Consider the following 25,304-nt stretch of genomic DNA (forward strand, 5'->3'; position numbering starts at 1 on the left):
CTTTAATTGCAGTTTTAGTATATTGTACAAGAAATAATACAGAGAGAATTAAGTCCCTAAAATAATAAAAAAAAGTACTAGTTGTCATGATCACCAGCGATCTAGTTAGATCTATCACTAGAACTAGAAGTCTGCCACTGATATGAACTACATATTCCATCATGCACCTCACACACCAGTTTCTGTTCTCTCCTTGATTACACAAACAGCTGATGCTCCAGTGTTGGGCAAGCTACTTGAAAAATGTAGTGAGCTAAGCTATTAGCTACTACCTAAAATGTAGCTTAACTACACTAAAAGCTACCCCCTGGGAAATGTAGCAAGCTAAGCTAAAAGCTACTTGGCAAAAGTAGCTTAGCTACATCTAAGTCATTTTTGCAATTTTCATTTTTAAATCGAAGCAACTTTAATCCAAGTCAATCATATCTTAGTAATCAATAAAACTGCCGATAAAACATATGAGGCATAATTGTTCAGTTCAATTATTTACTGCAAATAATATGCTGTACTAAACAGAAACAAATTATAGTATTGTAACACGGGGAGGGACAGAGACAACTGAGGTGAGGATCCACGTGCAGGTTCATTGGGTAGTCAGGCAAGCAATGATCAACACAGGTGCAAACAGATGTATAAAGGCAGTCCAGAATTGTCATCTAAAGTATCAGGCGAGAGGTTAAAAGGCAGGAGGCAGACAGGGACAAAAAGACAAACTAGGCTAAGGTCAAAACATGGGAAACAAGACAAGGAAAAACGCGTTGAATTGTCACTTTACAGAAAACAAGACTCGGCAAGGAAGTGAGTGTGTGTGCTGTTAAAGTAGTGTGTGTAATCAGTCCAGAAGCAGCATCAGCTGTGGGAGTCTAATCAGTGGAGACTTGGAGCAGGTGTGTGTGTGTGTGTGGCATGACTGAATATGTAATCCATAAGTTGTAGTCCATGTGAATATGAGATCCAGCGATCTTGTGAGTATGCTCGCTGGTGATCCTGACAAGTATATTACAGCAAAGACAAAAAAATGACACATTTAAAATACTACAGTAATTTATAGTAAAAGGAAACATTTAGGAATAAGCATTATATTGTATGTATATTTACAAATCTTCATTAATGAATTACAGTACTTAATGTAGTATCATTAGGGACTATCATGAACTAATAGTAATTACCATAGTATACTTTAGCCAAGTACCACAACAAATTAATCTGAGTACTTCACTATTGTGTAGTTCAAAAACATAGTAAAAGTTTGTTGTCGACCACCGTAAAACAGGAAAAATGAGAAATTGTCATTCTCACCATCATATGGATTTACTTTCACCGGCTAAACACAGGCCTCACAGCTTTGTGAATGTCGTTGCCATCACTTATTGATCCACTATTGGTAAATGTAGTGTGTGTGGACACTACTGCACTACTTGAATAAAAAAAATTGCTTCACTACTCAGAAGCTATTTGATTTAGAAAGTAGCGACGCTACTGCCATGCTACTGAGAAATGTAGGTTAGCTAGTAGCTACTGCCCAAGACTGTGAATGCTCTAATGACCAGGACTATTTATACACCTCACTTTGATACACACATTTCTGAGTCTTGTTTGCTGTAACATTACAAAGTGTACCATTTCTAGTCTTTCCGTGTTTGATCCTTGTCTTGTTTATGTTGTTTTGTTGCCTGTACTGACCTCTTCACCTATGAAAACGACTACACTTTTGGATTACCCTCATGATATCCTTAAATGTTTTATATGTTTTAACCATTGCATATGTTTTAACCATATGTGATATGTTTTAACCATTGCATGCTTGACTATTCTCTTATAAACTGCATATTGGATCCTCAACTCCGTTGTAACCCCTTGGTTACACTGGTAGTTTATTTCAAGGTTTTTGTACCGTCATTTTCAACACCAACCCAGGAAATATGTCATTCAAAGTGTTAAAAATGTAAATAAAGTCACTTTTTCAAAACTTTTCAACACCAAAAGTCATTGGAGGAGAGATTAAGGTTCCATGATGAAAAAACATGAATCACTAAATATGGAAAAAACAATTTAATTGGTTTAAAAATTAAATTAAATAAATTGTATTGAAACAAGCTGTTAATTCACTTTTTTACAGTGTAAAGCAGACTTAAATTTTGCCTGTCAGTAAAAATCTAATAGATTTCCTACAGATATCCAACACTATCAAATGCACAGGAAACACTATTGAACTATTGTTAAACATCATTTAGATTTTGACAGGTCAAATTCAGCTTTGTTTTAGCCAAGACATCAATGTTCGGATGTCTATTAGACATCTTTTAAATGCAAAACTGCTTGGTGGGATGCAAGTGTGTGATCTAATAGGTGTGTGTGTGTGCGTGTGCGTGTGCGTGTGCGTGTGTGGCTTCACATTCATCTCCTGTTTGTCAGCCATACAGTGCACATTTTCTCACTATCTATCTATTTATCTCTCTCACTCCCTCTCTCTCTGTATTATAGTGGTGTGTTTTGTTTACATGTGTGTGTGTGTATGTCCTGTAGGGGGAAATCGATGTAGTCTGTGGAAAAGGTCAAATCTGTCTCTGCAGTTAATTAGTTACTTCAAACACCCCGTTACCAAACTCTCCGTCTCACAAACATTCCTTGGTTTTATGTTTTATGAAGATTCTCTCTTTATCGCTTATTACCGAGAATGTCAAGTTCAGCTGAGGAAAAAAGGTGGTGGTTTTCTCATGCTCGACGTATATTTACATTGCATGTGCCATGTTGCTGTAGACTGAAATCAACTGCTTGTGACAACTGACCAGATTATGAATGCCTACAGTAGGCGGTGAATGCCTGAAGCTGTATATGTATGTAAAAATGAGAGTAGCCAATTCAAACAACTCACCTCAGGGGTTCGGGGTATAAGATGGTGAAATAAAGGACAGAATGTGTCCCGCATGGATTTAATACAGAACGCAATTCAGTTCCCCTCAGTCTGAAATGATTCCTTATTAGAGACGATGGTTGGCAGGCGCACTCATTACAAGCATTTCCTTGTTCATCTGTGATCTTGTCTAGCTCGGATTTTCTCTCTCCCTCTCTGCCGCATGTCAGTCCTGTTACACAGTATTTCATCATTTAGCTCCGTTTCTGCCATATGAGCCCCATACCGTCCCCGTGTCCACGGTAAATCACAGGTGTTTAAGGATATTCTCCGGATTCTCCCAGGAGCAATTTGGGTTAAATTGGTTGAGTGAATCAGAGGATACTGGCCCAGTGTCTTCTGAGAGAGATGCAGTACAGAGGCGGTTAATGAGAAAGCCTAATCTAACACTAAACGTCTGCTGTAGGAGAGATTTGAGGAAGCCTCTGACCACACGCGATTGCTTTTCAATGACGGTGGACTTTCTATGCACTTCTGTTGTTTTGCATTGAGCTGATGATTTTTTTTTCCCAGTTTCTAAGCCTAATCTGCATGCTAACTCTTTAAAAAGTGTTTAGAGGTTAAATAAGTTGTTAATTTGCATGATTGTTTGCAAATGGGAAGTGTTGGTTGGTTAACGGTTGTTTGTATTTCCTGTAATATACCTGGTATTAAACGGAAAGTTCACCAAAAAATGAAAATTCTTCAATCATTCATGCAAAAATCATTTACTCTCTCTCTACTTGTTCCAAACCTGTTTGAGTTTCTGGTCCTACTTTATATGAGGTGGCCTTAACTGCTCTGTACTTGCATTAAAAAATAAATACAATGTATTTACTGTGTTCGTAATGCATTGTAGTGCTCTTGAGGTGGAATACGGGTAGGGTTAGACATAGCTTTGGTTGTATTGGAAGGTTTAAGGGTGGGTTAAGGTGTTAGAGATAGTCAACGGTGTCATTAAAAATTTACTTACAGAAATTAATTACAAATGTAATTACATGCAGGTATTTAATCAATCATAAGTGCAATGTAAAAACATGTATTTACACAATACATGCTCTTAGCCAGGGGGGGTTCGGGTGGTTCGAAAGACCTATCCCTCACTGATAAAGGTCCAGAATTTGTCCCATACACTAGCTCATTTGTCCTATTTTGACTGCTATACCATAATGAATTATGAAAATAACCATCGAAGAAGGCTTTAAGACCAAGCAAAATCCTCTTTTGGCTGTTGCTTTAGCGTGACTGAGAAAAGTTGAATGTGCTGGACAGTTTGTGTTTGCCTAATAAATGACAATAGGCTAGTTTTTCATTTAAAACTTGAACAGCATCATTTTTTTGAATGACACATGATGTAATACATTTGTATTTGAAAAATAAGTATTATTCTCATGTTTTTTTTTTTTCTTTTAAATCTTCAGGAAATATTTTTGGTACATCAAAAAGTGTGGTTGTAGGCAAACCAAAGAAATTTTCGAACATTTGGAAGCCCTTTTTTGAATGTCTGGAGATTGACCAACGATAACTGAATCATGAAGCATAGCTATGTATACAAAATTCTAATTTTCATAATTGATTATGTAGGTATTCATATATCCACAAACTTTTATCCCTTTTTTGTTTTATGTATTTTTTTTAATCTCTTTTCCTCTTTCTTTCTTTTTTTCTCGTCATTTTAATATATGATGTACTGTATATATGTACGTGCAGTTGAAGTCAGAATTATTAGCCCCCTAAATTATTAGTCCCCCATGTTTATTTTTTTCCACAATTTCTGTTTAACGGAGAGCAGCTTTTTTCAACACATTTCTAAACATAATAGTTTTAATAACTCATTTCTAATAACTGATTTATTTTATCTTTGCCATGATGACAGTAAATTATATTTTACTAGATATTTTTCAAGATACTTCTATACAGTGACATGACATTTAAAGGCTTGACTAGGTTAATTAGGTTAACTAGGCAGGTTAGGGTAATTAGGCAAGTTATTGTATAACGATGGTTTGTTCTGTAGACTTTCGAAAAAAATAAATAGCTTAAAGGGGCTAATAATTTTGACCATAAAATGGTTTTAAAAGATAAAAAACTGCTTTTATTCTAGCCAAAATAAAACAAATAAGACTTTCTCCAGAAGAAAAAATATTATCAGACATACTGTGAAAATGTCCTTGCTCTGTTAAACACCACTTGAGAAATATATTTAAAAAATTATAATTCAAAGGGGGGCTAATAATTCTGACTTCAACTGTATGTATATATGCTTTATGTGTAATGTATATATGCAGATGTTTGAGTGGACTTGTGGATATGTGCAGGTATTGATTATTCATGGAAGAATATGATTAAATATCTGTACAGTTGTGTAGATATTAGATATAAACCTTTAAAGCTAGATTTCAACAAATTATTCGATGTCACCTTATACTCAATCAAATCTTTTGACCAATTAATTGATCTCTAGTATTAGATATGTCCCACTTCGTTTAGGATGCTATTGCTGATACTAAAATAAAAATAAACTATCTTTCAAGTCCTAGTTTAGTGGCTATAAGAGCAAAAATAAAACTGTTGTTTTCTGTCTATTATTACGTTGTGTCTCTTCTTTCGCAATATGTAAATGTGAATAATTTAAAAAAGTAGGTAGAAAGATAAAAGCCTACATGTAGATCATAAAACTAAATGAGGAAAGTGGTCAAAGGTACACACTTTACAAAAAATAAAACACCAGCGATAAACAGGAATCTGACCAGGCCGTTTGAGGTAAAAAAATCCTTGAACATCTTATGTCAGTGCAAACTGTGTTGCATTATTGCATATAGTAATTGGATTATTGCTCATGCATCAGCAGGAGTTCAGAGGCAAAATGACTGGAATGGAAGAACTTAAATTAATCAGTGATTTAATAGTGTTTGCAGAAGTGAATTTATTTTTCAAAATGATTTAATGTCCAAATAAAATAATAAATAAATTATAAAATAATATAATAATAAAATTAATAACAACAATAATAATTTTATTTTATTTGATATAGAGCCTTTATAAAATGTCATGGTCATTTTACAATAGCAGTACATATAAACAGGACAGCAGACAGACAAACCAGGTACAATTAACCATGAAATACATGGTCATTCAGTCATAATCCGATCATGCAGTCAAATGATCAGAAAAAAAAACAGGCTGGAAAGGATGTGTGGGCAGAAACAGAAAACCTGCCCTCGTCCACCAAACAATGCTATATTGTGTTGTGGAATTACAAGTAATCTGGTCAGTGTCAGAAGATCATAGTGTGCTATCCCGTGTGCAAGTATGGATGAGATCAGCGATATATGGAGTACTAAGACCATGACGTGCTTTGGAGGTGATGAGGTGATGATATCTTGCGTTGAATATGATAGCCGACAGGTAGCAATGAACTCTAGAATGGCAATGATGTGAGCAGACTTGAGAAAGAGCAAACCGGTGCAGAGATCTGGAACTTATTTATTGGGGTGTTTGATAGACCATGGAAAAAGTTTTTATAGAATTACAGAAGTCAAGTCGAGAAGTAATGAAGGCATTAACTAATGTCTCAGCATATTTTATATTTAAGAGGAGATGGTAATGAGTGGTGAAAGAAGGTAGATTTGGTGAGAAGAAATGTAAGGTTGAAAAGAAGGAGAGTCAAAGATTGTACCCAGATTTTTATTGGTAACGAAAGCTGAACTAAAGTACTAACAATATTAACACTGTCTGCACAGAATTGAACTACAGTAAATATTTTGGTTCAAGTTTAAGTTGAGATTTATTGCATTCTGCTACAACAGAGGTGAGGATCCAAAAGCAGCTTTATTTAGTGAATGGTCAGGCAGGCAAGGTTTAAACAGGGACAGACAGCGGTATGTTTGTGTGTGTGTGCGTGTGTGTGTGTGTGGTATATTTAAAGTCCTAGTAAGCAGTCCTCATGAGGTGTGTGTCTGTAATCAGTGGTGATCTGGAACTGGTGTGTTTGAGGTGCATTATGGGATATGTAGTCGAGTTCAGTGGCAGATGTAATGTGTAGAGTGCCCTCTAGTGTGTCTGGTGGGCACTCAACTTGGTGACTGTGACAGTGGGCAATGAAGAGTTGCGTTGACAACATCTTAACCCATTTTGCACTAAAGATGCTTTGGTAGTTGACGTAGGATTTTGAAAGCACAAAACAGAGTGTGTGTGGCTTTTGATTTTACTCTGTCATTGAATACCAAAGTATTGTAGCTATGCTCTTGATAGATAGTGCTGGTCATTTATTTTTTACATTTATGTTTTTATTATGAATACTTAATTTTATTGTAAATATTTATGATGCATTATTTCTTTTTTATTGTAATTAACGGACTCAAATTTTAGTTAATTAATCACCCTCATGCCCTTTCAATCACCTGAGACTTTCATTCATCTCAGTCAAATAAATTAAAGAGCTCCTATTATTTATTTAAAAGGTCATGTTTGGGTTTTGGGGTCTCCAACAACAGTCTGATATGCAGGCTAGGACAAAAAACACTTTCATTGTCTTATAATATGCATTTATTTTTACCTAATTATCCCAGCGACTCCCATATGATTCGTTCAGCGATTCACTTGTTCCCAAACCCCTCCTTAGTGTTGGGCTAATCTGCTGTAATTGGTTCGGTGACCCAGTCTGTTGTGATTGGTCGACTGCGTTCTGTGTGAGACAGAGAGAAATGCCCACCATGGCTTATCTACATTGTTGAAATAGTCAGAGTGCAGAGTATATGTGTGAATCCAATGCAGGAGTGCATTACAGCAATGCAGTTACACACCAGCATGTTTCTCTATTCTTAACCATGACACACATTCAGTATTTATCCACACAGTGGCAAAAGCTGAACTATTTTGAAACTTGACCGCCGCATGTGTGTAGGAACAACTGACAGTGGCCATACACATTCAGAGTCCAAAAAAGGACACAAAAAACATTGTCAAGTTTTGTCCATGTTACTTTAGGGGTTCAGCTGTAATCATATGAAGCTTCATAAAGAAGTTTCTGTGGCAAAAAAACTAAAAACTACTTTGTTCGGTTATGTCTCTTGCATCAGATCATGGCGCACATTTACTACTATTACTCTTATGGTAATACGTCATATTCATTCATTCATTCGACTTAGTCCCTTATTTATCAGAGGTCACCACAGCGGAATGAACCGCCAACTATTTTGACGTAGGTTTTACATCGAGGATGCTCTTCCAGCCTCAACCCAGTACTGGGAAACACCCATACACTCTCACATTCACACTCATACACTTCAGCCAATGTAACTTAATCAATTCACCTATAGCGCATGTCTTTTGGCTGTGGGGGAAACCGGAGCAGCCGGAGGAAACCCACGCAAACACAGGGAGAACATGCAAACTCCACACAGAAATGCTAACTGGCACAGCCGGGACTCGAACCAGCGACCTTCTTGCTGTGAGGTGATATTGCTAACCACTGAGCCACCATGCCACTTTAATACATCATATTTTCTATAGTAAAAAAAAACACCTTTAACAATTATTATTAATAATAGTAATAAATATATATAATACAAAGCTTTTTTTGGTGCACAGAATTGTTCATAAAACTGATTACAGTTACCACTGAAGTCACATAAAATATTTGACAGTAATTTGAATTTTTTTTGTTCCTTTTCTGGACTTTAAACATCTTTGAGACCATTGCCATCTATGGAGGATGAGGAAGCTCTCAGATTTAATCTAAAATATCTTAATTTGTGTTCTGAAGTAGGTCTCAGGAGGTTAAAATTGCATGAAGTTAATTAATTAAAAGCAGAAATTCAATTTTTGGGTGAACTAATTCTTAGTTATAAGAAAAAAAAATGCTTTATGTTTTGAGGTCTTGTCAGGTTTAGCTTGTGTCCCTCAATGGCACTTTTGTTAAAATTGTAAAATATCTACATGTAGAAAAACCTGATTCTGTTACTTTGTTTGAAGATGTTTTCACTGTTTCTCCCACACATCCGCATCCACAGCCGCTCTCCTGCAGTGCTGGAGGATCTTGTGTAAGTGCTTGGTGGATGTGTGTTAGCAGGGCACATCTAACACACCTGTTACATCAGAGCTGGGATTTTAATCAACTCGCTGTATTCCACATGCACTCCTAAAAACATCTGTGACCCAGCCAGCTCTGAGACCACATGCACAGCATATCCTCACAGGGTCAGATGTGTTTGGGTTTCAGAGGAGATTTTATGCAAACTGTAATAAAATGGTATTAGTTTATAGGCGGATATAATAATCTTATATAATCTTCTCATTCAGTGCATTCAGTGAATTGTGATATTGAAGTGATTTCTGCACTATAAATGGCATTGTAGAAGTAATGGTTGTTTGCAAACGGATTATAAAACACTCTACTTTCTAAATTCATATTTATATCAGATGCTTTATCGGATGTTTAATCATTTTAATTAAACCCATTGCTACAATGTTTATTCATTTAAATCTATTCATTTACAGTTAGACATGCATTCTAGAAACTTAGTCTCTTCACCAGCAAATGGAAAATATAACTCTATAGTTTAACATGGTTATTGCTATTGACAAAAACAGGAGTTTTTAGCATTAAATTGTGTAAGAAATAATAATCACACTTATTTTTTTAAACTGTACATTTTTTGCTCTTAACAAACCATTAACTATGACTATGCCCACACGGAATCTGCGCACACAGAATTCCACAGATTTCCACAGATTTCCACAGATTTTTAGCCCATCATTGATTCTGTTATTTACTTGTGTAAATTTGAGTCAATTTCTATTTATTCGGTTTTTAAATGAATTTCAGTATATTGACTAATATGAAAATGTTAATATAATTTATTCACAATAAAGTTTGTAAAGTAATATTTTCAGTCTTTTTTTTTTTTAAGATTTATTTTTGGCCTTTTTTTGATAGGACAGTATTTAGACGGGAAACGAAGTTTAAGAGAGCAGAGAGAGAGAGAGGGGGTAGGGTAGGGAAATGTCCTCGAGCTGGGATTCGAACTCGGGACGCCCTGATGCACCATATGTCAACCACTAGGCTATTGCGCCGACAATATTTTGTCTTTAAGTAGATATTTTATATATAAGACTTGCTTCGTTTACCAAATAAGGTGGATCTAATTGGATTCACATTGTAAACATTAAATACAAGTTAAAAAGGTATTACTTTTTTGTTCCTATTTTAAGATTTTAGTTATCACACTCTCAAAATCATTCTGCATAAATCCGCAGATTTTGTACAAAATTCTGTGCTGAAATTGCAAAAAATGTCAGCAGATTTCGTCTGGCCCTAACTATGACCTTTAGCTCAATAAACACCTAATTGGCTGATTATTAATAGTTATAAATTAGTAGTTGAGTTTGGGTATTGGGATGGACTATGGATGTAGAATAAAATCTGGCCGAATATGAACTTTATAAGTATAAAATAAATAAACAGTCAATTTCTTAATTAATAGGCAGATGACAGGAATGAAATAAGCCACTAGTAAATAGTGAGAATTGGTAGATAACTAATGTGTTTCCAAAATAATATATAGAAATAAATCTATAAGAATAACAGAAGTAGCACTGGCTACTCATTATCCATTTTTAGATATGACCAACCAAGATAATATTTAGTTTCAAGCTACAAAAATATCAGTAGTTGTCCCATTTTGAAAGTTCAAATTTCAGCACCAAAAGTTATCGGAGTAGACATCAAAGTCCTATAATACAATTCAAAAGCATTAAAGGGCACCTATTTTACGCCTTTTACAAGATGTAAGATAAGCCTTTGGTGTCTGTCTGTAAAGATTCAGCTCTAAATACCCATCAGATTATTTACTATAGCCTCCAGAAATTTCCCATTTCCAAAGTATCTGGAAGCAGCCTTTATGATGCAAGCTTACATCTCTCAGCGATGCAGTGTCAGATACAATACACTCAATGGACCTAGTGATGTCACTGAAAGGGGTAGGGTTAGGGGTGGGGTTAGGTGTGCCCATTAAAAAGCATTGCATGCAGCTCAGATTGCATCTGCACCAGGTCTGCATCCAGATCCCCCTCGCCCATTTTGGTGTATGAATACATTGTAACTGTTCTCTGTGGCTTTAAATGCAAATGAGCTTCTTCTACCCGCTCACCGTTCCCGTGTGTGTCTGCTTTCATGCGTTAGATAAACAGCGCAGTGACTGAGACAGACTTGGATGAAGCTGAAAAACAGCTCATTAGTCAAAAATACCAAGCAAGTTTATTTAAGGTATTTGTGGTGGAGTTTCATTCCTTTATTCAAGCCTTTCTGAAATGATGAGTCTCACACAAATGCCAATTGCAGTACACACAGAGACATAGTAGCGTTTACTGACACCATGCAACCGTGGTGATTATAATCAATTCGGTGGCCGGGGAAAATTGCACATCACATTGCAGTGGGCCTCAAAATCACTGGGATTGGGGTCCTATTTTAACATCAGAAAATAAAAAAATACAGACTTGTGTTTATATCAACAAGTCAGTATGACAGCGGACAGACTATACCTACAAACAGCTTACAAAAGTTGATTTTTATCATAGGAACCCCAAGTCTGCTAGTGAGATGTAGGAGATCATAGTGAACAAGGTTTGTAATGGCTCATTAGTGTTGCCAGATCTTCTTAAACCTATGTTTATAGTAGAAAAAAATAGGCTACATACCAAAATATTGCACCTTCCTAATTTATGAACTCCATAAACTGGATTGGAGAAGCCCAAAGGCATTTAATAAGCATCGCTTATAAGAAGTGGACTTGGACACACTTCAAGAGAGCGCTCTTCAAAGCAGCCTTCCAAATATAAACAAAACATTATGCCTGTTGATGGTGGTTGAAATAGTCAACCATAATGATCCTGTTGTCCCTGGGAGATTGCTTTGGTCAAAAATAGAGGATTCCGAATCTGCCAGAACATTGCTATGGTTGTCAGTCATGGCAGTTTGTAGTCAAGCAATGTTCTGTACACAAAATTGTAACTTTGGTGGGGGGGGGACACAAAATGAAGGATAATATTTTTGATTTAAATCCCATTTCCTGCTTTTTCATATAAGTCAAGCACAAAATGATTAATACCACTGGCAAATTCTGACTTAAAGTTTTTCTCAAATGTAAATAAAGCTGAGATTTTTTTATTTCACAATGATGTGTTATGTATATTGTCTTATTATCTTTTGAGAGAAGCATGTCTGTTTAAAAAAACTTGATGGTGGAATAAAAGGTTTGTCATTTTATGTCAAAATTTGCCCGGGGTATGAATAATTTTTGCCTTGAGTGTATTTTTATGGACTATTTAGCGGACAAAATCCAGGAAAAAAATAGGTTGATTAAACAAAGATAATTTCAAACTAGCCTAACCAGTAACCACATTTATTTTTTAAACTAACCTAACAATGTAAAAAATTACTTTATGAACTGCGTGTGTACTGAGTTACCATTTTATAATATTAATTACGGGGCGACGCAGTGGCGCAGTAGGTAGCACTGTTGCCTCACAGCAAGAAGGCCGCTGGTTCGAGCCTCGGCTGGGTCAGTTGGCGTTTCTGTATGGAGTTTGCATGTTTTCCCTACAGACATGCAGTACAGGTAATTTGGGTAAGCTAAATTGTCTGTAGTGTATGTGTGTGAATGAGTGTGTATGGATGTTTCCCAGAGATGAGTTGAGGCTGGAAGGGTATCCGCTGCTAAAAAATGTGCTGGATAAGTTGGCGGTTCATTCCGCTGTGGCGACATCGGATTAATAAAGGGACTAAGCCAAAAAGAAAATGAATGAATGATATCAATTGCAGATTGATAGAAGCAAAATTAATGTGTAGGCAAATTGTATGGAAATGGTCATCATTGTTTTAACCCTTTTAGTTAATGAAATTGAGAATATTTAATTTAATTTAAGTCTTTAATTTATATTCTGTCCTCAATGGAAGTTACACCCATATCTGTATACACACAAAATCTTCTATTCGTATATTTAAAGTCTCCCTGAAATCAAAACGAAAGTTTGTTCAATGTCAATAAAGTAATCCTAAATGGATATTTACTTGATAAAGGGGTGTGGGGGAAGGTTCACGGTGGCTCAGTGGTTAGCACTGTTGCCTTAAAGCAAGAAAGTCACTGGTTCGAGTCCCGGCTGGGCCATTTGGCATTTCTATGTGGAGTTTGCATGTTCTCCCTGTTCTCCCTGTGTTTGTGTGGGTTTCCTCTGGGTGCTCCGTTTTCCCATACAGTCCAAAGACATGCAGTAGGTGAATTAGGTAAACAAAATTGGCCGTAGTGTGTCAGTGTGTAAATGCGAGATGGTATGGGGTTTCCCAGTACTGGGTGGCAGCTGGAAGGACATTCATTGCATAAAACATATGCCGGAATAGTTGGCGGTTCATTCCACTGTGGCGACCCCTAATAAATAATGGACTAAGCCAAAGGAAAATGAAAGAATGAATATCATACAGGGTCAATAGAGTGTGAAGTGTTAAAAGCTCCAGAGTCCAATTGTGATCTCTCAGGAATCTATTTTCAGTGATATTTTATAATATAAAACTTTAAAATGTCAGATAGCAGGGACATTTTGTGACTGGTACTGTAAAAAACACCCAGAGAAAATAACATATGCTAGTGCAGGTAAAGATTTCATGCAGCCATGGTTGGTTTTAGCTGTTTACCCACAGATTTTTGCACATGTTGGGATCCTGTTTGTCTGCTTCAGTCACCCGTTATACAAACTCAGCAAAGCCTCAGGCATGTGTGCTCAAACCTTTGTGTGTGTGTGCTGTAATTATTACTATGCATGAGAGGTTGGACCGCAAGTCATATTAATTCAAAAGCAAAGTCATTTTTCCCACCACTGACCATGTGACAGTGAAGAGGCGAGAGTTGTTTTTCTTGTTCATGAGCTGTGGAGGGAGATGAAAAATACAGTGGAGAGAAAAGGATGCTACGCTAAACTCAGTAAACCCACTAAACTATCTTCATAGATAATCATGAAACTGAAGAATTATTCATGCTCTGTTCTTTTTTCATAATTCAGTAAATGAATATAATTCTCTCTGAACCATTCTCGGTTAAACTGTTTTGTTTTTTCACTCCTCGCTTGTTTTCTCTGCGGACAAAAACTTAAAGCCACACTTTAATTGCCTGAAAACACAACAACTGCTCTTGTCAGCCCCCCTTTTTTCCCCACAGTCATTCTAATTTACATAGATATTCCAACACTGTTGTCCCCCGAAGGCTTGTTAAAGCATCCTGAAAGATAAATGATCATAGCCTTTCAAAAAGGGAACTCCTTTTAATTTTAACAAATCATTTCTGGCCTTTAATGGTCGCCGTTTCAAAAGGAGGTGGATCAGACATGGGCTGACAAAGCAACTGGCTCCTGGGCGTTTAACGAGGGGGCAAAGGTGACACTGACTTGCCCATTTTTGCTTAATTGCTTGTCTTTCATTATGTCCCCCCCGACGCTCACTTTGCATCTAATTAAAATATGGGATGAATATTCAGCGCTGGGTGGAGTTGCTTCATTGTTTTGATGTACAGGATTTTGGGACAATGGAAAAGAGCAGAGTCTGATCAAGTGTGTGTGTGTGTGTCTTTCTCACAGCGGGAGGCTCTTACTTGGGAGACTGACAGCTGACAGTGGATAAGCTCCTGACGGTTCACACTGCAGTCCTGCCTGCTGAAGGAAATCTCAGGTGAGCACTGTAAAAATGCAGATTGAGGGTCCCTCTGGGTGGAAGAGATGCTACTTGTTGCACTTATTAAAATTGGGCAGAATATTGATGATTATATATATATATATATACACACTCACCGGCCACATTATTAGGTACACCTTACTAGTACTGGGTTGGAGACCCTTTAGAACTGCCTTAATCCTTCGTGGCATAGATTCAACAAGGTACTGTAAATATTGCTCAGAGATTTTGGTCCATATTGACATGATAGCATCATGCAGATGCTGCAGATTTGTCGGCTGCACAAAATCCCAGTAGATCAGCAGTTTCTGAAATACTCAGACCAGCCTGTCTGGCACCAACAACCATGCCACGTTCAAAGTCACTTAAATCACCTTTCTTCCCCATTCAGATGTTCAGTATGAACTGCAGCAGATTGTCTTGATCGTGTCTAAGTGTATTGAGTTGGTGCCATGTGATTGGCTGATTAGAAATTTGCGTTAACGAGCAGTTGAACACCTAATAAAGTGGCCGGTGAGTGTATCAAATCAATGTGGGGGCAGTTCTTGTGCCTGAAGTATTTCCAGAATAATTTTAAATAAGTTAATAAGGAAAGAAATCTATGAAAGAATTACCTTTTGTAAGGGGCTAATGAAGTTGTGAAGTGAAATTAATTATTAATTAATTGATTAAATGACTAATAACACACACATAGCTATATTTGTCCTGTTTATTAAGTAAGATAACTTTAAAAAGATGCTTAAGATATATTTATTTGTAATTAATTCTGTATTTTTGTATTGTTTAGTTATACTGTAGCACATTACAAATAAAATGCATTATTATTATTATTATTATTATTATTATTATTGGAATTATTATTATTATTATATAATAATACTATCTAATAGATTAATCAATCAATTAATATAGCTATAATTCAGTGCATGTGAATGGAACATAAGTCAGAAAATGACTGAATAAGAGAGTGCATGAATGAATTATATGAATGACTGAGTCAGTCAATGAATAATTAAAAGAGTGGAAAGGGTAAATAAGTCAGTAAGTGAGCAGTGAGTGAATGACAAAACAACTGACTGGACAGATTAATGGCAGTAGAAAGGAATCTGCAGTTTACTGTTTGAGTCAGTAATGAATGAGCAAGCGAATACATGAATTAATTAACATGCAAATGAAGGAGGGAGAAAGTAAAAGAGTAAGTGTGTAAATGAGCGAGTGATGAGTAACGGAATAGATGGACGAATGGCCGACTGAAGAAATGAGCAAGTTTATGACTATCAGGACAATGTGACCAAATGGCACACAAGTGTAATTATGCGAATGCTGTACATTGAATAACGATGAGCAAGAACTATGAAAAGCCTGTCGCATAAAGCTATCTTAACGTTCTCCATTCATCCGTCCTCTTTTCATCCTAATGGCCGTACATTCAGTATTCCCTCGACGATGTTCATGGGAGGAGAATAACTCGAACCTCAGGTTGGCTTCATAAAGCCATAGGCTTCCTGAGAGCAAACGATCAGAGAAAAAGCTTCAAAGAGGTGAAGAGGATGACAGGACGACACAAATCTCATAAACAACAAACCTTTACAGAAACCTTTTTTCAAATGAGCACTCACAACTCCTGCATACTGTCTTGTTTATTTAGAGGGCAAGAAGACAGTATATAAAAGAAAGAAGGACTCTTGTCCTCCCTCAGTACTTCATTTCCACAAAGCCAAAATCCACACAATACCTTGACACATGGGTGGATATGTGGCTGTGTAAGCGAGAGTAGGATTAGGGCTTAGTCTTAGGGTTCATCCACACCGAATAACACAGCATTCAGGAATGGTTTGAGGAAAAAAAAGCCCTGTATGTAGTACTAGGGTATCCGGACACAGCCAGTGAGTGCCTGTAAACAAAAACTTGCAACGATTGCCCCACCTCAGAATTCTTCTGATTGGTCCACTGCTTTAAAACTGACAGTGACAGTATCTCCTTTTCTGCTGGACATATACCGCATAGAAAGTTTGGCTAGAGGAGAAGGCCCAGTTGAGCCTAGTTTCTCTTGCCACTGGCTTGCTTGCTTTGGGAGTAGTAGCGCTGAGCATCGATGGATTTGCTCCTCAGTGTTTGGACTTCCAGCAGTGAAATTTAACAACACTGAACTGAACTGAACTGAACTTCTGAAAACTGGACGGACACAGTCAGTTTGGCTCACCTGTAAAATCAGTTGAGGAATTAGCAATGTTTACTACATTAGTACACTGACTTTTAAAGGGACATTTCATGACATGTAAAATAATCTCTGACATCCCCTGAATGTTTCTTTGAAGATTCAACTCAAAATACCCCACAGATCATTTATTCCCTATTTCCACAGTACACTTTGGTATGGGTCACCCTGATCAAGCTTGCATTTTCACAGCTAACAGTACTTTTACTTAGTAGGTGTGGTGTACGGCAGAAAGTTGTATCATTCTCACTCTAAGAAAATGGATGGTTCATTGCTGTGTGCCATCATTGTATTATTACAGTTTTCATGTTTTGGCTGTGTATTTAAAAAATGGTGCTTCATGTGTTTATGTCCTTTATCTTTTTGTACACATGACAAAGCTAAAATGTGGTGATTCTCTGTAAACCAATCAGCATTCAGCAGTCTAGATCCACCCAAAGAGACCCAAAAAGTGGTAGGGTAAGGAATCAGTTTACTATTTTGATACTTCTGACAGTGGAAATGGAAATAAATCAAGGGTAACAAGGGGACAAATGAGGGTGTGGATGAGACAGAATTCATCACTGGACACCAGGCACTGTGACATGTAGCATCTTAGCAGGCACAGGACGTCAACATGGCGTCAGATTGCCATTGTACACCAACGTTGTGGGGACATTGCATTTTGCTTGGAAATTAAAATTGGGTTGACGTCAGAACCCAACACCAGGCCGACATCAATGTCCAACGTCCAACCTAAATTCAGTCTAATATCAACGTCTAATAATGTTAAAACTTGATGTTGTGTGGACATTACCACTATGACATCTATCAGACGTTGGATTTTGGTTGTCATAACTGTCAGTATTTGACGTCAATATGACGTTGGTTTAAGATGTTGATTCGATGTTGGGTTTTGGTCACCTTCTAACATAACCTAAAATCAATCAAATATCAACTTCATTTGACGATGTTTTTGGATGTCAAAGTAATGTTGTCCTTAGACACTGGCTAGACATTGAATGTTGGTCACCTGATGTCACAACCTAAATCTAACCCAATATTAACATCTCATGGCGTTGTGTGCCTGCTGGGATGTTACTGTTTTGTTCAGAAGTGCTGGCTTTCTATTGGTACAATTCTCTTTTCTTTACAGTAAATGTAAGGAGGACATTACCACAGTGACATCACAATGCATATTAATTGTGTATTTATGAGATACACAGTGTTTTCACATGATTAATTTAACATAGAATAATTATTTTTCAAATATATAACACTTTACCAACATTTTATGCACATTTCCATTAAAACCTGAATTCAATCAAAATACTTGGATCTACAGAGTCTCCTATGTGTTTGAACAATTATAATGTTTCTAGTACAGATATTTTAAATCTCTAGTTAAGTAAACAAAATGGCGAGCTGCTGCATTATAGCACTGAGAAAGTCTGAATATGTTCCTTTTTAAGCATACAAGGTTTTCTTTAAATGCAGTAGAAACAGCCTTGGTTGCATGCTAGAAATGAAGCTCAAAACACAAACTGTGTCAAAGCCTTCGTTCTGATAAATTACTGTACGTTCTTTCAAGTGGCTTGTTTAGTGAAAGAGCTCAAAAAGATGTAGGACTTTCAGTAGCGAAGCAGCCCACTTTTAGTGCTGTTTTTTTTTTTTGCAATTTAAATGTTTGCTCATTTGTTTATTTATTTATGTCTTATTTATTTGCGAGGGTCTGTGTGTGGGCAATGAAAGCCGCTGGATTTGTGCCGGCAAGTGAAGTTTCCAAACAAACAAACAAATCCTAATTATCATAGACTCTCACCACATTCTACAGCAAACACACCGTCACACGCTCATGACATAATTAGCGTTTTAGGTGGACAGAATGTCAGAAATGCTGGGGTTTGTGGGATGATTCTTGAGCGTTGGCATGCTGTGGTTTAAGATGCAGGTGCTTTAAAAGTAATGTTGGTTTCCGCACTCTCTTGTGTTGAGCATGTCTGTGTGCTGAAGTGTTACATGAAGGCAAATATATTACATTGATATTGACATTGATATAAAAATATAAAACTGATATAAATACAAAATATAAATACAATATAAAATCGATCAAAAAATACACACATACCTCGTACAGTGCATCCGGAAAGTATTCATAGCGCTTCACTTTTTCCACTTTTTTTTGATGTTACAGCTTTATTGCAAAATGGATTAAATTCATTTATTTCCTCAAAAGTCTACACACCATACCCCATAATGACAATTGAATTTCTGCTGCTCTGAAAGTTCCAATGAGCACAGTGGCCTCCATCATCTTTAAGTGGAAGATGTTTGGAACCACCAGGACTTTTCCTAGAGCTGATCGGCCATCTAGGCTGAGTGATCGGGGGAGAAGGGCGTTAGTTAGTGAGGTGATCAATAACCCGTTGTTCACTCTGTCTGAGCCCCAATGTTCTTCTGTGGTGAGAGGAGAATCTTACAGAAGGACAATCATCTGTGCAGTAATCCACCGATCAGGCCTGATTGGTAGAGTAGACAGATGGCCACTCTGGTCTGATAAGACTACAATTCTCTTTGGAGTGGATGCCAGGTGTTACGTTTGGAGAAAACCAGGCAGCGCTCATATCATCCCTACAGTGAAACATGGTGGTGGCAGCCTCATGCTTAGGAGATGTTTTTCAGTTGCAGGAACTGGAAGACAGTCAGGATAGGGGGAAAGATGAATGCAGCAATGTACATAGACATCCTGAATGAAAACATGCTTCAGAGTGCTCTTGACCTCAGACTGGGGCGACGGTTCATCTTCCAGCAGGACAATGACCCAAAGCACACCACCAAAATATCAATGGAGTGGCTTCACAACAACTCGGTGAATGTCCTTGAGTGGCCCAGCAAGAGCCCAGACCTAAATCCTATTGAACATCTCTAGAGAGATCTGAAAATGGCTGTACACCGTCACTTCCCATCCAACCTGAAAGAACTTGAGAGGTACTGCAAAGAGGAATCGCCAAAAATTCCTATAGACAGGTGTGCGAAGCTTGTGGCATCATATTAAAAAAGATTTAATTTCTGCCAAAAGTGCTGTAATTTCTGCCAAAGGTGCATCAACAAAGTATTGAGCAAAGGCTGTGAATACTTATGTACATGTGATTTTTCAGGTTTTTTTATTTGTAATAAATTTGCAACAATTAAAAAAAATCTTTTTTCACATTGTCATTATGGGCTGTTGTGTGTAGAATTTTGAGGAAATAAATGAATTTAATCCATTTTGGAATAAGGTCCATATTGAAATTTAATCCATATTTGTAGTAAGTCTTCTGTGACAAATCGTTATTTGGTTGGTTGGTTAATTGATTGATTGATTGACTTCTTGAAAACACATCTTTACAAGTGAGCACATACAACTGTTCACTTGTAATAATGTGTTCTCAAGAAGTCTTTCGTTCCCTCTCTCATTCTCACACAAAGGCTTAAACCATTATCACAACAATTAATACCCGTCATAAATCACAGCGAGAGAGACAGTCAAAGAGGGAGATGAAACTTGTCATCTTGTGCACCATCTGTCTGTTTCGCGCTGATCGATGGATTCCACTCCAGACATTATTGTTTTTTCTTCTGCCCTTTTTTACAAAAGGATTCGTTTCATTTTTCTCCCCTCATTAATCACCCCATTCCGATGATATTGACAGGCACCATTTAACTGCCACCATTTATAACAGCACATCGCCGAGATACAAGTCAGGACATCCTGAAAGGGAAGCGGAGTATTTATAGACCGCACACCCTAGAACTGAAGTGCCTCTTTGTTTTTCAAGTGGGCTTTCATTTATTTCCCAGCAGTACCACTATTATGAAATCAAATGAATATGGTAATCCTTCAGTGCCATTAGCATATATCAAAGTGTTATGGTATTGCGGTCTGATACCATCATCGCACCACCTACGTTTTTCCATCTTTCCACAGAGAACACGATATGCATTTTTACATTTATCAGTGGTTTCCCATATAAGACGCCATGTAAAACCAATCACATTTTCAATTCTTCCTGCAGTATAAAACACGCCAATGGTCATAGATATGTAGGAATATCCTCACAAATCCAATTAAATTCAATTAAATACTCATTTACCGGGAAAATCTCTCCGATGACTTTGACTTCTGAAATGTTCCCCTTTGAGGCTGAACCACAGGTTGTGTCTTTAATGAAATGTAAGGTGTCCTTGTCCTGTTACTGTTTTGTCATGCCAGGGGAGTGTGCAGGGGTTGCTTTGGATGCCCTCCGACAAGGGCTTTTTGCTAATGAGGATTCATACTCTATGTTCTTTTGCTGGCCGTATCAGAGGCTTCAGTAACTCGCTTTATTGTGGAGAAATCACAGGGGATTGTCCACAAGGACAGCGCGAAAGAGGCTAAGTGAAGACAACCTTTGTTTTACTACAGCACATGCTAATGGCTGGGCTAGAGGATGTCGGGTGATGGTGGTCTACTACCGAAAATTTTATATGCTATTAGATATAATACCTGTTTGCTTAAGCTTGTTTATTGGTACACATATTCATATCGATGACTCAATTTTTATTTGTATATGTATATAGTAGTGCTTGTTATGAATGATGTATCTGTGCACTTGTTATTTAGCAAAAATTTTATTTGCCTTCATAATCTTTAATCAAATACTATAACCTTCCCTTCCCCTACAAAATGACTTATCTTCACTTCTGGTCACGTGTAATGTCTTTAGGAGGGGACTAACAGGGCAGGTCTAGTTTTGTCCATTGTGCCTTGATGAGAGGCAGTAGTTTGAACAAACCTTTTTTTAGCATTGCCAACAATCTCCTAATGATCCAATTGGTCCCCACTAAATGAAATCATGCAATGGCTTACATTTTTTTCCCATTTCAGAAATCGTTTCGCATGGATGTACGTCACAATAGGGGGTAAAAGGACAATCTTAACTTCTGTTTAATACTACACTGTTGTGAGACACAAAGAGACTATATAATAACTGTATTAGTCTGCTAACACTAACTTAAACTTCCATTTATAACTAGGATTTTATTATATATTCAAAATATTTTAATTTATGGATTAATGTTTATTAATTATTATTTCTATATTTATTTTAATAACATTTTTATTAAAAAACAGGCCTTCATTATTCATTTAAATTATTTATTGATCTTGTTTCATTTAACAACAGAGTATGAATAATAGGTCATGTTTTGGTTTTGGGGGTCTCCAACAACAGGCTGATCTGCATGCAAGGTCAAAAAACACTTTCGTTTTCTTATATTATGCACTTATTTTTACCTAATTATCCCAACGATTCCCATGTGATTTGTTCAGCAATTCATTTGTTCCCAAACCCCTCCTTAGTGTTGGGCTAATCTGCTGTAATTGGTTCGATGACCCAGTCTGTTGTGATTGGTCGACTGGGTTCAGCGCGAGACAGAGAGAAACACACCATGGTTATCAAGTAACACTGAGTACATGTGTGAGCCCAATGCAGGAATGCATTAAAGCAATGCAGTTAAACAGCAGCAAACGGACAGCGAATCCCGCGTTGCAGCATAGGTTATTGTATCAAAAATCTAAAAAATGACAGCAACAAACACAGCACTAGGTTGGCTATACTGTGATATTGTTGTGAAAATGAACTTTAACCGTTTAATCCCCGTAGCTGAATCTCCATCTGTTAGTGATCGTCATCTTCGTGTCATGATCAGTTCCGTGATCCTCCGTGCTCCGCTGGTGTCTGAAGGGAAAGGCGTGTTTTTTTCGTTTCGTTATTTTGAAGAATGTTGGAAACCTGTAAACATTGACTTACAATTGAAGTCAGAATTATTAGCCCCCCTTAATTTTTAGCCCCCCTAATAATTCTGACTTCTAGTAGTAGGAAAACAAATACTATGGAGGTCAGTGGTTACAGGTCTCCAACATTCTTTAAAATATCTTACTTTGTGTTCAACTGGTTTGTAAATGATGACAGAATTTTCATGTTTGGGTTTACTATCTCTTAAAATACAAAGCCCTAACAACTATGTTGAAATACAAAATCTAAACAATGTCTTTAGGTGTGGTAAACAAAAGTTTAACAATTGACTGCAGTGCATTACCAATCCACTTTCCACTTTGAGCGTGCTTTGTTTTATCATAGAATTCATTGGACTGTCATCAGTTGTTTCTTACGTTACGCTTCCTTCAGATGCATTCATTGTAACAGAGACATATCCTCTCCCCCAGCTCACTGCTTTAGCCGTATCTCAAGAGTGTCTTTGATCAATCTTTGATAAAGCGGAACAGACTGCCCACAATATGCTGCAAGGCAGTGCTTCTGAAAGAACTCAGCCCCAAGACATGCATTCAAAGGCCAGCTCTGCCCAGATCATCATCTCCCCCCCGCACGCTTCAGTATGTTTGTTCTTGTGAGCACTTTTAGATGATTTAATGGGTCAATCAGGACGGCAGAAGGCATTCAGAGGTTCCTTCCCTCCCTCAAGACCACCGATCCTTCAATCTGCGCAGCGTTAACATTAACCCAGGCCACTCCTCTGGTTAAAGCTCAATGTGGAGGCCACCGTAGTGCTCGGATTGATGCCGTCTCTCTGATTGCCCTTGAATATCCAAGCAGCTCAAGTGCCATTGAATCAGCTTTCGCGAAAGAAAGAAAACGAGGGATAGATGAACGCATCGCTTCATCAGTGAACCGCGGGGTCACTGGGAGGAAGTGAAGAAACTGAAGCGCTCAATAATTGGACTAGGGAAGGGAAAAAAAATGGTATTTATCTTTGCTAGCGTGTTATAATTGTATAGAACTAAAAACAAATTACAGATCACACGGAGCAAAATACTTCAGCATCACGCCGTGATTGTTCATCCGAACGTTACTAAAGCAAACGAGCGGCAATTATGGCGAGTGTTGATTCAATGGAAGGAACGGAAGGCTGATGCAGCGGGTCGTGAAGGGCATATAGTATAAAGACTGACTCCGATATGATTACGGGATGAAGAGGTGCTAATGAAACCCTTGGAGGAACAGTCAGTCACACAGTGCAAAAGGCTTTTTCGCAGTGTGAATGTCTGCCAGTGTGTTCGGATGAAAAAAAAACAGGTGTTATATAAACAAGTGGACTCTTACATTGAGTAAAATGGTGAAAAGAGACCATGATTCCCAGTGAAGAAGCAAAAGGTGTTGCTCTGTTTGATGGAAAAAGAGAAGCGAAAAGGAAAGGGAGGGGAAAGATACTTAGAGAGAAAGAGAGCGAAGGGGGTGAAATTACAGCCGATGGTGCTCAGTCAAGGGCATAGAGCACCTCGACGGCTCTTCACCAAGCGCTCCTGAAATGTGGCAGAAAGAGAGAGATTGAGAATTGAAAAGCTTGAAAGAAGTGAAAGAAAGATAGAAATCAATAGACTGTCTCCCTGGATGCCAATATAACCATCCCCTACTCCCTGAGGCCTGCACAAATTAAAGAAAGGAAGGAAAGGGGGAGGAAAGAAAAGGATGAATCTAATATGACGAATTGAAACTAATAAAACGCTAAACTGAGAAAGAGTCTTGTGGAAGAGAGCAATTCTACTAAAAAGAAAGAGATTGTATTCTAAGCTTTCCAAATGTCCACATGTGGCTCTACGAAATAATAATAAGAAAAGATGTCATACATTTTTTACGTTTCTTCAGTGGGGGTTCTTTGCATTGAAAATTGGTTTGGAATTATTATAAAGGATCTTTCACCCACATTGAATAATTGCTGTTAATTTGCTCACCCTCAGACCATCCTTTCTCAGATTACTTTTTTTCCCCTTAGTACAACATTAAACAAGATTTTTAGCTGAAACCCGTAGTTCTTGGTGATTAATGAAATTGGATACACAGATACAAATGAAATGTTCTTCATTAGCATTGGTGGATTCATGAAGACTTCACATCCATGGAACCTTTTCATTCCACAATCGTTTTTTTTTTTTGTTTGTTTTTGTTTTTTTTGTAGATGACAATTAAAATAATATTTACTTTAAAAGTTTCTTTGTGGAACCAAAAAAGTCTTCTGACCACTCTGAGTGTAAACTATTCATGTTTTGAGTCAAAAAGAAAAGTAAAAGCATAATGGCCCATTTCCACTGAGCGGTACGGTACAGTTCAGTACGCTTTTATGGCCATTTCCACTGTCAAAAGGTAACAAAAAGCGAACCGTACCAAACCACTTTTTGGGTACCCATTCAAAGGGGTACCTAGCACAACAAAAGAGTACCAAAAGGCAGAGCAAGACACGCAGTTTGTGCACAAGCTAGGATAATGAAAACAAAGGAAGCGCCATTTTCAATACACAGCCGAGACATTACATCGTAATAATATATACATATAATAAAGAGCCATGGTCGACCCGAGCTCAAATAAACCTTATCGTCATCTTGATGAGCAGTCACAAATCCAAGAAGAAGAGCAGAATCTACCTTGTGTCCCTTTGTTGTTTACATGGCTGTCTAA

General features: G+C 37.4%; 1 protein-coding gene across 2 annotated transcripts in view; it reads left to right on the top strand.

Annotated features, from left to right (window-relative positions):
* The window catches only part of htr2cl1 (5-hydroxytryptamine (serotonin) receptor 2C, G protein-coupled-like 1), a 200,446-nt gene that overhangs the window by 126,513 nt on the left and 48,629 nt on the right, over positions 1 to 25,304 (top strand). For both annotated transcript variants that reach the window (XM_056461267.1, XM_056461268.1), the window contains one exon: positions 14,522 to 14,612. The gene's annotated coding sequence lies outside the window, so the exon portion shown is untranslated. The remainder of the gene's footprint in view (positions 1 to 14,521; positions 14,613 to 25,304) is intronic.

The sequence above is a fragment of the Danio aesculapii genome, chromosome 7 (assembly GCF_903798145.1).
Source record: "Danio aesculapii chromosome 7, fDanAes4.1, whole genome shotgun sequence".
Taxonomy (NCBI): Eukaryota; Metazoa; Chordata; class Actinopteri; order Cypriniformes; family Danionidae; genus Danio; species Danio aesculapii.